The sequence below is a fragment of the Helicoverpa zea genome, chromosome 29, assembly GCF_022581195.2.
Source record: "Helicoverpa zea isolate HzStark_Cry1AcR chromosome 29, ilHelZeax1.1, whole genome shotgun sequence".
NCBI lineage: Eukaryota > Metazoa > Arthropoda > Insecta > Lepidoptera > Noctuidae > Helicoverpa > Helicoverpa zea.
Genome location: NC_061480.1, coordinates 1605891 through 1619452, shown reverse-complemented (window position 1 = coordinate 1619452; position 13562 = coordinate 1605891). Strand labels below are relative to the sequence as shown.

At 37.3% G+C, this 13562-nt stretch overlaps 1 long non-coding RNA gene across 1 annotated transcript; it reads right to left on the bottom strand.

Annotated features, from left to right (window-relative positions):
* Window positions 1–1497: 1497 nt before the first annotated feature.
* Window positions 1498–5971, bottom strand: LOC124643963. The gene is made up of 3 exons (XR_006985989.1): window positions 5816–5971; window positions 3280–3529; window positions 1498–1587 (listed from the first exon to the last, which is right to left on the bottom strand). It is a non-coding gene; the product is annotated as an uncharacterized LOC124643963 (long non-coding RNA).
* Between the last annotated feature and the right edge of the window lie 7591 nt (window positions 5972–13562).

Sequence of the window (13562 nt, the reverse complement as noted above, 5' to 3'; positions counted from 1 at the left end):
GCACCTGCTTATCATTACTGCTAAATGGAGGAAAAAGACAGTTAATATTATATTTTCCTCATCAATGTATTATGTTGTGTAACTCAGTGGTTCGTTGTTATAGAGGAAAAACGTTCATTGCTGGACTGCTGTCTCCACGTGGACTGGTATTTCTCCATAACCATCGCGCTGGCCATGCGTGTTGGTGAGCGCAGTGTGGGATAGTCCTGCTGGGGCTGCGGGCGCAGTGTAAAATATTCCTTAAATGTTGTGAATATTTACATGTACAAATAAGCATAGGCTAAGTCAGAAAGCATAGGTCGAATGAACACGAAGTAGGTATAACAAACCTTGGCGCCGTGTGTCTGTGAATGAGACCACCGCATTATGACAAGTTTCTCCATGTTTCGGAAGATCCGTTAGATTCTCGGTTGCTATTTGAACATCTTTGACAGTCATTACGGGTAGCCAAAAACCTGAAAACTGCTTACGAAAGGGTGGCCCAAGTACCTGGGTTGAAAGATCAGTCGGGCAGTCGCTCCATGTAAAAGTCCGCTACATTATCCTAAAATCCGACCGCAATATGTTTGGGAAATGGGCTAAGCAACACAGGTGATATCGTGGTCGGAAACTGCTCATATAACTAGGCACTTCGACGGGAAACCGCCAATAATTATGTTTAGAAAACGCCAAAGCCTACTTTAAGATAAATTGCCTGGTAATTTCGTCATTTACATAAACCATAACGTTATTATGGTCACCATGGGACGTAATGGGGTTGATTTCACATCCACCATGGCTTGTAATGTGGTTATGGTGGTTTTCATACTTATGCTTAGCATATCTACGCTAATATTATATGAGGATTTTTTTGTGCCCCAAAGGCTTCGAGACTTAATCTATTTGAAAAATTATTTGTCTGATTAAATGGTAATGAGTAAATGGGTTGAGGAGGTCAGATAGGCAGTCGCTTCTTGTAAAGCTCAGCTGGTATTCAGCTGAATCCGGTTAGACTGGAAGCCGACCCCAACATAGTTGGGAAAAGGCTCGGAGGATGATGATGACCCTAAAGGCTCCTAGAGTTTTAATCGTTTAATCGTCTTAAAAATTATGTGTCCCTGGAGAAGCTATAATATCTCGACATAGGCTATATTTTATCCGAGTAAGGGGATAAGTTTCGACGGGACGTAGGACCTAGGCACGTAAGCTGGCTTTTTTGGTGGTCATTATGGGTAGTCAGAAGTCAGAAAGGCTGGTAACCAGTTTTATTACCAGGGGTTTCGGGTTGGACGAGTAATGTGTTGAGGAGGTCATATAGGCAAGCGCTCTATGTAAAACATTGGTCTGCATCTCGTTAGAATGAAGGCGACCCCAACATAGTTGGGAAAAGGCTAGGCAGATGATGATATAGAGTGAGAAAACGGTAATTAAAACGAACGTTTTTATTTCATAAAGTATTTTATTTATTTATAAACATTAGGCACAGATCTTGGACGTGAAATAATAAAATAATAATTATTAATTTCCATCCATGTTTATTTTAATAATAATAGACATAGGTATTATTATTTAATTAAACCATAATTGAGCTAGTTTTGAAGAGTTGACCTGAAACAAAAAAAAACTTTGAACTTAGACAAACAAATCTTGGCTTTTTCGTTCTGCACATGCGAGAAGCCGAAAATCGATGTCAGTGGCGTGCACTTGGAGAGGCCTATGTCCAGCAGTGGACTGCGATAGGCTGATGATGATGATGAAACAAATCTTGAAAATATTTCAATCACGTGGCTACGAATATTAACAGAAGCTATATCTAAGTACCTAAGTAAAAGTACTGCAATTATTATTTATCATCAATCTATAAAAAGAATAGGTACTAGGTATTTGATGCCATATCAAATGCTTTCTATGAATCATACCTTAAAAAAAAACACATGAAGGTTAGCACTTTAGCAACGTGTTTCAACTAGTTCTTTTTACAATACAGTTATTACAATTTTTACTATTAATTTTTGGTTAGTAATTTACAATGATATTCACATTTACATATTTACAAAAATAAAAAAAGGGAAAATTAAAACAATGTATCAAAATATTCATCCGCATCGCTGTCAGAGGGGATCGTGCCCAAAAGGCTGGCTGCAATGCCACGCTCTGGATGGCAATGCATATCCTTTGGCCGAAGTATAGGCCAGCCCTTTGGTTACGGTGGACTCCACTACTACAGTTATTACTATCTTTACAAGTTAACAATTCGTATCATTAATAACGCTAAAGTACCTGAAAATAAAGAGGACCAGACAGGCTTCACCTAAGCAAAGTAAAACGGAGAAGTATTAGGTACACAAGCTATAGAGTTTTTCCGCACAAGGAAAGGTACTACTGGGTGAGTGGAGACGATATAGTTATCGGCACGGATATTGAGCTCTCGGCGGAAGAGTGGGGATCGCTTTGCGCACTGTACACATAAGGCAATAAACCAATAAATCACTTCTGCGCAGGTGAAGGTCAGGGCTCAATATCCCTGCCGATAACTATACCTATGGTAAAAATAATCTCTTTGGTGGATCTAAGTAATGGTGGGTCCACACGATACAGACTTTATGTTCGTACAAATATCTGTACGAAGTTCAAGTCTGAGTGAAAATCTAAATTCTCGGTGGAAATATGATGACTGTGCAGACTTATCATTGGCTCAGACAGTTGTATGCACGATTTGTTAATCATCATCATCATCATCTCAGCCATAGGACGTCCACTGCTGAACATAGGCCTCCCCCCTAGATCTCCACAGATACCGGCTGGAAACGACCTGCATCCAGCGTCTTTCGTTCGGCAACCTTTATAAGGTCACGATTTGTTGCGCAGACAAAATTCTATGAAAGTCTGTGTGAAGTTAGTATCGTGTAGACCATTACACTATTAAATAAATAGGTTTGCCTGCCTCGTTGGTCTAGCTGTCGCAAGTGCGGCTGCTGAGCACGAGGTCTCGGTTTCGGGACGGGCCGAAATAACTTTGTGGGTTTTAGAAACTTTCACCCCGTAGCCTGGAAGTTGGTGATTGATTCACCAGTGCATCGGAGAGCACGTTAATGTCGGTCCTGCGCCTGATCTCTCTCTGGTGGTGTCGGATTGCCGTCCCATCGGGCTATGAGAGTGAAGGAAAAGTGAGTGCACCTGTGCTTGTGCACTATAATATGTCCTGCGCATTTGGCTGATGTCCTTACGTGAGAACAGCCGCCATAGCCGACAATCGTCTAGGAGGACTATTACTATTAAATAGGTATTGAAACAACTTACGCCAGAAAAATCAGTCGGCAAACTGCACACTAGTCTGATCTCCATCAGAAAACTGCACAGCGGTCTGATCGCCATCAGTAAATTGGACCCCAGAATGGTCTCCATCAGTGAATTGGACCCCAGAATGGCCATCAGCGATCTGAACTCCACCACCGTTGTCGTCTACGATGTTGAGCCTGGAGTCATCACCATCAGCTATTTGGACACCGCCTCCATTATCATCTACTACGGTTATGCCTCCGTCGTTGATCTGAGAAATGGGTAGAAAACTCTTTTATATTGACACTACGGATTGCAGAAAACTATATTTAATATTATAAAGCTAATGAGAGTATTTTTAATGCACCAGTATCGGGAGCTGTCGGATCGATTTGATTCTTTATAGGTATAGGTTTAGTTTAGGTATTGTGTCTTGCGTCAATCAGTTTTCGCAGAATCAGTGAGTCAATCAATCGTCAATCAGTTTTTAAAATCTAAGTAATAATATTATAAAGCTGAAGAGTTTCTTTGCTTTGGAACTACTGGCCCGATGTGAATTATTCTTTCAGTGTTAGATAGTCCATTTTTCGAGAAAGGCTGTGGGTTATGTACTTTCTACCCAGATGCGTGGTGTAGTTTCCCACGGGACGCAGCTAAACCGCTAACAGAAGCACGGTAACATTGTATGACCACAGCCGCGGTTTTCGGTACTAGTTTTCGCACCCGGATAAAAAGTCTAACTTTCTCCTTGTTACATCAGCAAAGTCCGGTCAAAACCGGTTCAAACATTATGCGGAATGAGGGTTTTCGATACTTTTTCTGCCGCCAGGCGGCGCTTCGTATGCGTCAGGTCCAAACAGTTGTCAAATAGTATGGAATAGGCATGATGACAGTAATCAAAAATCATTAAAATAATATATTTATTAAATTAAACTTGAAGCTTGGAATATAAAACGCGCATTGTTTTCTTTGTTAATAATGTGATTAATATGTATTTTTATAAAATAAAATTACGAAATAAGGCAATCCGCCATGATATCTTGAACACCAATCAGAGCTCGTGACGTCATTTCTCAAAACAACTCGCGCGAAAGCGCGCGAACGTCACATTTCGTTATTGTGAACTTCCACTGCGATCTTTGTTTTTAATTAATTAATTGTTTATAACACGAGTTATGGAGCCCGGATTTATCAAGGCAAACAGCGCTAATTTGCCTAGAATTGATATCATAATGCTGGGAAAGTTTTTGGCATCAAATAAAGATTTTTGTTCAGCTGAATTTAGAAATGTTAAAACTTCCATGTAAGTATACTAGTTTAATTAAAAAATAATGAGAGATGAAACCTAACCTCGAAATAGTTATTTACATTATAAACTATGCTAGAATCTAGAGAACTATGTAATAACTTACATCAAAGTGATCTTCACAAAAAAAAGTTGTACCCTGGGCAATATTGCTTTTGAATCTCGCCTTGCAAGTTTAAGCCACTTGTTTCGTATTTTTTTATTGTGAGGAACGTACACAAATAACTTATCAGGAGTTGTTTTGGATGTGTTCTTACACTGGGGGACCCCACAACACCTATGCACTTTCGAATTCATATTTAATAACACAAAAAACTAAATTATTGCACGAGCGTTGTTTACTTGCGTCTTGTAATTTCAGTCGTGACGTCACAAGTGACGACATGACACTGACAAGCGTTTTCGCGCCGGATTCAAAGTGGACAGAGAAAAATGCAATTATTTGATAAAAAAACTTCGCATTTTCTTAAAATTAATAATTTTTCATATAAAATAGACGTATACCTACATCAAAGGAATTTAAAAATTTGTCATCATGCCTATTGTAGGGTCCGAACTTATTGTTTATTGAAATTCTGTTATATTGGAAGTGTTATTGATTTTATTATGGACTACGGTCAGAATAAGGTTTCCGAACTAAAAATTGAGCTAAGAGAGAGGGTGCAAAAGTCACTGGTACTAAGGAAAAGCTTGTTGAAAAATTTGTTAACACAATATGATTTAGTTTTTTTTATTTACTCAACCTCAATAGTAAAACAATAATGCAGTGCTTTAATTATAAAATAAAAAAAAAAAACACTAAAATCGTTCACTATTCATAGTAAAGATAAGCACTTTGACAGTTATCTGGACCTGACGACTCGGTGCTGCCACCTGGTGGACGCCATTTTAGAAAACCCTCATTGACAGAACTCGAGAAAAACATACGCACTTAGTAAAGAGCTATCCGTACTATTTATAGTAAAATTATAAAGAAAAAACATACACATTGGAAAGCTACACTCTTCTCGAGTAACATAGGCTATATTTTATCCCGTTACGATCAGTATCAGTACGATCAGTAGTTCCTACAGGACGCGAGTGAAACTGCGAGAAAACGGCTGGTTTTTATTAACACATAACAAGATAAAAAAGACAATTGGATTACCTATATTAACTTGTAAATATTTAAATAAAACTACTTTTACGGATTTTATCGCGTTATATTAATATTATTTAATCCCGACGTACTAAAATAAAATAAATAAATACCTGAATACTCATTGTGGTTTCAACAAAAACTAAAATTTTCCAAAAAATACGTGTTATCAACACAAAGATGGATTAACAATGAGTCGACTTACAAATATTATCTATGACCATACCTACATATTACATACGTTTTAAAAATATATCCATTATCTATAGGAACTATCAGTTTATCTAAAAAATCCTTTTTTGGCACTGTGATTGCGATAACTGTGGATTTAAGACCTTTTACGTATTTACACAAGGTTCTACCTATTTTTTTTTAAACGTCGTGTCGTCAAAAATCGGGGAGTGTCAGACTCTTACTGACTAAAAACCGTCGTGTTCCGTCGTAGGCCGCGTATGTACCAGGGCCGCAGTAACTCGCGCGAACAATCCTGCGGTCTTGTTTGCGTCCCGGGGGAACTACTGCCCGTACCGGGATAAAATATAGCCTATGTTACTCGGGAAAGGTGTATAGCTTTCCAACAGTGAAAGAATTTATCAAATCGGGTCAGTTGTTTCGGAGCCCTTACTTTTTAAGCCAAACGAAAAAAAAGTTTCCTGTTCATTACCTACATAAGTATATTAGCTTAGAATATTTTTATTCATGTGCGGAAAGTCCTTTCCTCGGGTCGCGGGTGGAAACGGGGGCTGAAGCTAATATGGCCGCAGCATATTAATATCAAAAATACATATTTTTAGTCATTTCAAAATTATTTAAGCATTTATCAAAAGATTTGTGCTTGATTAGCTCTTATCAGTTTTTATAACGATAATACAAATCTGTCCAACTCGGGTTTGGTTTAAAAATGACGCTGCCTACCTGATAATAAATATCTACATAATTAGCTAGAATTTGTAAATATCTTCTAGGTACATAATTAATTACGCAGTATTTAGTGTTATTTTCCTGTTTCTTTTTGATTTTGATTTCATATTATAGGTGAAAGCTGGTATCCGGAAACACAGATATAAATTGGTTTTTGATTTTATGTCTAAGTTAACGTTCGATGTGAGACGTGTCTTATTGATTGCGCTATTTAATCTAAATGATGCAATCCAATATATTGTTATATTTTGCATAAAAATCGGATTAGAGTACGCACACACTACTTAGTCTGGCCATAAATACTGTTACACTTAATTATAAAAAAATATTACATTTGAATTTCGAATCTGTCATTTTTATATGATTGTTCATTGTGTTTTCTCATTTTGGCGCCAATACATTGTAAAATATTTTGCGATATTAAAATGGTGTGGGGTGATAAAGAGAACCGAATCGCTGTGATAGCATTACACAAAGTAGGTATGGAGCCAAATGCAATTTTTAAAACTCTCCATACACTTGGTATTAGTAAAATGTTTGTGTACCGGGCTATTAATAGGTACAATGAGACCTCCTCTGTTTGTGACAGAAAAAGATCTGGCCGTCCACGTAGTGTTCGTACGAAAAAGGTGGTCAAAGCAGTAAGGGAAAGAATTCGAAGAAATCCTGTCCGAAAGCAAAAGATTTTATCTCGGGAAATGAAGATAGCACCTAGAACCATGTCGCGTATTTTAAAAGATGACTTAGGACTTGCAGCCTATAAGAGACGCACTGGCCATTTCTTAACTGATAATTTAAAGAAGAATAGGGTGGTAAAATCGAAACAACTACTGAAGCGGTACGCAAAGGGAGGTCACAGAAAAATTTTGTTTACGGATGAGAAAATTTTTACAATTGAGCAACATTTTAACAAACAAAATGACCGTATTTATGCTCAAAGCTCTAAGGAAGCTTCCCAATTAGTCGACAGAGTGCAACGTGGACATTATCCGACTTCAGTGATGGTTTGGTGGGGTGTTAGCTATGAAGGAGTGACTGAGCCATATTTTTGTGAAAAAGGTATCAAAACATCGGCACAAGTGTATCAAGATACCATTCTTGAGAAGGTAGTTAAGCCCCTTAACATCACCATGTTCAATAACCAAGTATGGTCCTTCCAGCAAGACTCGGCGCCGGGTCATAAAGCTCGGTCCACGCAGTCTTGGTTGGAATCGAACGTTTCGGACTTCATCAGAGCTGAAGACTGGCCGTCGTCTAGTCCCGATCTTAATCCGCTGGATTATGATTTGTGGTCAGTTTTAGAGAGTACAGCTTGCTCTAAACGCCATGATAATTTGGAGTCCCTAAAACAATCTATACGATTGGCAGTGAAGAATTTTCCCATGGAAAGAGTGCGTGCTTCTATTGATAACTGGCCTCATCGTTTAAAGGACTGTATTGCAGCCAATGGAGACCACTTCGAATAAGCTTTTTATATTTTTAATTGTTTTATATTTATGTATTAAACTGACACACTGTAAAAGTAATAAATGTTATTTGCAGTTAACAATTTTCTTTTTTCTTTATTACAATATTTATGGCAAGACTAGGTACAGATTTTTAGTCGGTCGATAATTTGTTTAGTTTCATATAAGGTTGGAGATGAATTACAAAGATCAGGTATTCAGCCGGTATCAGACCGGCTGAAAATTGGAATCAAGATTTAAAAAAAATGTTGGCCAACTGTCGGCTGACTCTTTATATTATATAAATATATATTTCAGTAATATTGAGGCATAAACCAGTGGTCCAATGTGAAAGAATCTTTGTTTTAGAAAAAAGCCTATTTTACCAAGGTGCGTGAAATAGTTACCACGGAACACGAGTAAAACCGTTGGCAAAAACTACTTCTCAAATATTAATAAGGTATTCGTGACTTGTTATTCACGCCTAAAGAAAAGAAAAACAAAGAAAATCCAATATGGCGGACTGTTTTGGCGGCAAAACAGTCAGAGCAAAGGAATTGTAATTATGCAGCCGGGTCGAGTACCTTTGTATGAGTCAGAAGTACAGTTGCCATTTTAGTGTTACTGAAAATTATTGAGTAATAAAAAATGAATTGAATTCGACTTCACAAAAGACTGAAAATTTACAAAACAACATAAAAATTTTGACATGGCTCTAGAAGTCAGTGGCAAAATAAAGACAGTTACCGAGCTCTAGAGGCAAGCGTCAAATTATTATTAATTTGGTCCCTTTAAGGTTTTGTGAAGTCGGTTTAATTTTTTTGTAATTTTTCTTTTCATGACGAGTTCCTCCACGTTTTGGAAGGCATGTTAAATTGGCTGGTGGGAGGGGCCCACCGGCTGCCATTTGAACATCTTTGGCAGTCATCATTACTTGTTTTATTCATTTATTTATTGCAAAATGTATACTGATACAGATATTCATCCTTATCCTAGTTATACATTACCCGTTTTCAGAAGCCAGTAAGTCGCTTGAGTAGGTTAGATAAGCAGTTGGTCCATGTAGAACACTGGTACTCAGCTGCATCCGCTAAGACTGTAAGCCGACCCCAACATAGTTGAGAAAAGGCTAGGCAGATGATGCAATGTTCCTGGCACTAAAAGCTGTCAGTGTTTGTTATTTCAACGATAATAGGTGATCTAAAATGAGCTTTCTATTGAAATAGGTCACTCTAAGTCATTTGTACGTAATTTCTTTTGTAACTAACCACGTCATGCTGATTCACTTGTAAACTGATGATATTTTTGGCAATTCCAGTAATCCATTATCTATAAATACAAACATATTTTTGTTTGTACCCTAAAGGCTCTGAAACCTGTAACCATTTGAAAAAATCGTTCGCGAGTACCTTACATTTATTTATTTTATTTATTGCTTATAGGATATAGAAGGTACATTTAATATTCTAAAAAGTATAAAATGTCCAACAAAACTATTTTTCGGGTGCGGGAATCAGTAATGAGTGAAACTGTGGGAGGAAAGAGGTAGTTAGTGCAAAAAATCTTCAGAAACGAGCAACCCCTGATGACTAACAGCTTTTGCAGTTACGATTTGAAGTGCATATTTCAACGTACGCAGACAGTAACAGAATAAGTATGTCTATTTCCGAAGACGTAACGTAAAACGAACCAGTCTAACGACGGTTTTCTGACGCGCGGACGCGACAACAGTCAGTTATAAACAACCTCTTTGCTCACTATCGCTCTCTATTTAATCTGTGGTTCGATAACCTATTTTTTTTTTGTTTGAAGGGAGCTGTCAGATTTTGCCGCGTATTTTTTTTTGGTTTTTGTAAATAATATTGTGTGGTGATACTTTAAAGTATTATAGTTTTCTAATAACTGGTTTTTAAAGTGAAAATAATTTTTGCCTAAGTCTATGTTTACGTTGACAGTGCGTTGTGAAAAGTGTTTTTCTTTTGTTGCCAAGTGAGGTACGCCATCTTTTGTTTCAAGTTTTTAAATTTAGAAGGTTGGTTGTTCTGCGATTTGCGGTTTGTTTTCGAAAAAGGTTTGTGACTGTAGGCAGAATAGTAGGTATACCGTTTACTGTACCGTAACATTGTATATATAATCAAATGAACGATAATTCCCTACAAAAAATAAGATTTAAACCCTGATTCAAACATACATGCACTTATATTATATTTATACTTCTTATTAATTACTTATATACTTTATAAGTTGGTCTAGTGTAGTGGTAGGAAAGCGCGACTGCTACACGACCCGGTCTCGGCTTCAACTCCCGGGTGAGGCTTTTGTTAAAGCAGCCAGGAGTTTGGAAGTTCGAAGAGTTCTATCATCTATACTAATATTATAAATAGGAAAACTTTGATTGTTTGTTTGTTTGGTTGTAATGGATAAACTCAAAAACTACTGGACCGATTTTAAATATTCTTTCACCATTAGAAAGCTATAATATCTGCGAGTAACATAGGCTATATTTTATCCCGGCAGTAGCGGGCAGTAGCTCCCACGGGACGCGGGTGAGACCGCGGGAAAACGGCTAGTAGGTAATATTATTATTCGAATGAATGTTGTCCAAAACACTATATTACGGCCCTTTTGATCATCCATTTGGCAAAGACAACTAAAATATCGAAAGTTTATTTTTTCCATTTGTTGCCAGCTAACGACATGAATATTTATAAGTAAATAATAATGTTGCCAACATACAAATTAGACAGGTGTTCTCTTACATCACTGGTTTGTGTCGGCTTAGCTTTTAATGCCTAGTAATAGTGTTTATTCTGATTTAATACTACGCTAAAGATTCATTAGAATCCGTTCAGTAGTTTTGGGGGTGAAAGAGTGATAAACAAACACAAAGTTTCACGTTTTATAATACTTGATAGCTTATTCCCGCGGATTCACCCGCATCCCGTGGGAACTACTGCCCGTACCGGGATAAAATATAGCCTATGTTACTCGGGAAGAGTGTAGCGCCCCAACAGTGAAAGAATTTTGCAAATCGGTTCAGTAGTTTCGAGGCCTTTAGGGTACAAACAAAACAAACCGTCCAAGTGCGAGTCGGACACGCGCACCAAGGGTTCCGTACCATTATTTTGAAAATGAGCAAAAAAATCACGTTTGTTGTATGGGAGCCAAAATATTTATTTTATTCTAGTTTTACAGTATTTGTTGTTATAGCGGCAACATATCATGTTAGGAGATGCAGATGGACGGACGGACGGATAGGGGAGCGAAAACAATAGGGTCCCGTTTTACACTTTGGGTACGGAACCCTAAAAAGTAATGTTTCTTCAATAATATATTTATATTATTCTGTACTTATAGAAGAAGTATGATTTTATAAAACCAAGAGAAAAGCTAGTCATTCATATACCTAAACCGTTTAAACAAGTTTATTAGATAAAAATCTATATGATTATCTCCATCCTATAATTGTATCTATCTTGATCTAGCCGAGCTAGGCCCAGTGACCCGGTTTTACCTGTTTTTACCGTTAGGTTATAATTTGGTATAATAAAGTCGATGTATGTGCAATTAATTGCCACATAACTGATCATTAAGAAAATCTTTTACTATGAGGTACTGATAAATAATCATCTGCCTAGCCTTTTCCCAACTATGTTGGGATCGGCTTCCAGTCTAACCGGATGCAGCTGAGTACCAGTGCTTTACAAGGAGCGACTGCCTGTCTGACCTCCTCAACCCAGTTACCCGGGCTACCCGACGTTTAGACTGGTGTCAGACTTTCTGGCTAGTGACGATGTTACTTCGGAAACACGGAAGAACGCATCCCGCTTTATTATAAACCGTTGTTTTAAAAAAGTACCAGATTTTGTACCACGTTAAAACCACCGCCCCGAACAAAGTTAGTGGACTAAACTAAACTAAAGCGGGCACCTACTTCTTAAAACCACGTTTTATAACAAGGTGCAATATAGGTACAACATGTAACGTAATTAACGCACACCCTCAAACACGCCAATTAGAATATTATGTTATAATCATAATACACACACTGAATTTTTAATTTAACATGTATATGCATTGTTATTTACTAAATTAGTTATACCAATTCTTGGAGAACTTTTTGGTCATACTACTACGCACGCAAATATCGCGCCGCGCGCCGCTCGACTCGACACAACATAACGAAACTACGGAAAAAGCCGACAATACACGAAATCTTATTACTTTGAGTTACGGTCTATTTGAATTTGTTTTGACTGTACAGGGTTAATATGACAATAATTTCCGTAGTTTTAATTATTTTTCTGATAAAAAATTACCTATATTAAAAATGATATAAATCGATTCAGTAAACGATTCTGAATAAACTAATTTCAGGATGTGCGTTAATTAAGTTACATGTTGTATATGTTAAAAAGATTATTTTCGGAGACGCGTCCAATCGATACTGAGTAACTAGTTCAGTTTAAAAAAATAAGCTACGTCATACATGCAAGTTTGATGCACACTTTAAGTCTTACGCAAAATAAATGCCATTTCAAACACCCGCTAATTGAATTCTCATGGTCAAACCAGTTTAAAGAAATTACGTAAAAACTAATAAATAAAACATAAAGTTGAATGAAAACCTCTTCGGTCGCGAATCCATTAGAATTGACTTAAATACTTATGTTAATAGACAGTAAAAAGTAGTCAAGCAAGACTGTATGTATACGCATAAAATGGTAACAGATTATATAAGAAAATATGTAACAGAGTGCGCAGTAAATGCTGCGGGGTTGCTCCAAAGTTATTGAAGGCCTGAAAAAAATCTGGTGCATAGGGTTAGTTGCCAGCACGACTACTGTGCCAAAGGCTTTAGGTTTCCTTCCTGGATCGGGCTGAAATCGCTTGTAACATTCACAAAGCAGCCAAAATTGCATTTTTTATATCGGTCCTCGCATAGATCCTGCTTTTCATCTCTCTCCGGTGACACTACCGGAGGATTGTCGTCCCATCTTCTGACAGAGAATAGCCGCTATGGCCGACAATCAGTCTGGACGTCATTACATTTCTTAAAATATTGTAAGATTGACCGCTATACAAAGATATCCAAAGCAATTTTATGATAACTTAAAAATACAACCATCCGAACTCAGAACTTCCTCCTTTTTGGGAATTCACTTAAAAAATAATAAAATAATCTAGTAAGCTCTCTGTTCAATCTATACTCTGTGGTATCCAAAGACGCGTAACACACACATTTTTTCTTAGCAAATATGAATAGAATTGCAACGAGTCGGTCAGGAAAACACTCAAAGAATGTTGCTTGACCTCCTTTCGGTTGCAATTTTACAACAGTTTATAAATACAAAACATTTTGTACCTGGATGTTATCTTTGTATTTATAACCTGCTTCTCAAAGATGCGTTATGCGTTGATTATTACGATTTCCGATTTACCAAGTTGGATTGCTGATTAAGGCTCTCTTGACGAGACTAACCCCCGCACTCAG